Below are 1,304 nucleotides of genomic sequence, written 5' to 3'. Positions count from 1 at the left end.
CACACATTAGGAAATGTAAATTATCACTATAAATAATTTTGTTTTTCATATTTTCACCTTGAGTAAAGGTTTATGTTGGCATAAAAACCTACGGCCACCATGACCTAAATTTTTTTACAGAAAGATGTTACATACTTATTCCAATCTATAGAACTCTCTCTCTCTCTCTCTCTATATATATATATATATATATTGCATCCACATACCTCCTCAGATTTGATTCTGTAATTATTACAAAAATATCACACATATCTTGTGCTTGAAAAATCATGTTGTATGGCTTCTAATCTGCTATATCTGTTGCTGAATACTTTCCTGTATACTCCTTGTTAGTAACAACGTAAAGTCTTTGTTTGGCCAGTATACGAGGTGCTGTTCCTGATTCCTTCAAAAAATTGTATTCTGTTTTGTTTCTTTCGCTCACGATTTTTCAATTTGTAGTTTTCTGGAACTTCCTCTGTGCCCTGCTCTGGTGGTTAAGTAGAGTGCTCGTCGCAGATAGTAAAAGGGTCGATCCCCGTGGGCGGAAAGTGTTTAGCCTACGCTAAGGATGGATATGCCTCAACGTGGCGCTAGGGTTCAGGAACAGAAAAGAAATAAACTGGGAAGTCAAATGTTCCATCCAAACGGCGGCCGCAACACCGGATATGGAGCGACCGCTCCGTGGGGAGAGAACCATTACTTAGTGTTCCACCACGGTTCAGCACCCTGCTCAAGTGGGGGAACCAAAATCCCTGACTTAACCTCCGTCCGGAGAGGAAGATGGATATGGTAAACATGGTTCAGACGCAAAGGAGGAGAGTATGGAATCGAACGGGCACCAAATGGAGAACGCTACCCTAAACACGCGCACATGCAGTCGCCCACCGGTGGGTATCAATTCTATGAAAAACAGCGGGTTTTAGTGGGTAGGAACGCCGGTACAGCGTTGAGGCCCACACTACCATGCCCTCGTGGTGTGGTGTGCGTAAATGCATTTCCTCCTACCCTCGTGTGGACTGACTGCATGGTCCCGACAGTTGCTCGAGAGAAAATCAAAAAAAATGTCTTATGTTTTTGCTACACTTGGAGAACTGCATACCCGTAAAGCTGACACTCAAGTATTACAACTCCTTTGTTTCTAAAAATTAACTTCTACACAAGCATTACCACAAAACACTACATAATAAAAATTCCATTTCCAGCTACCAAACGCTTATGTTTTAAGTTCCCCCAAATTGTTACCGTAAATTGTTTTCTTTCCAAGTATTCATACCAACTAATATTTTTAACAATCAATTTAACTTTATCTTCTCAAGAAATAG

This window comes from Trypanosoma equiperdum (assembly GCF_001457755.1).
Source record: "Trypanosoma equiperdum strain OVI genome assembly, contig: ctg_1578, whole genome shotgun sequence".
NCBI classification, from domain to species: Eukaryota; Euglenozoa; class Kinetoplastea; order Trypanosomatida; family Trypanosomatidae; genus Trypanosoma; species Trypanosoma equiperdum.
This window is presented reverse-complemented; position numbering follows the sequence as displayed.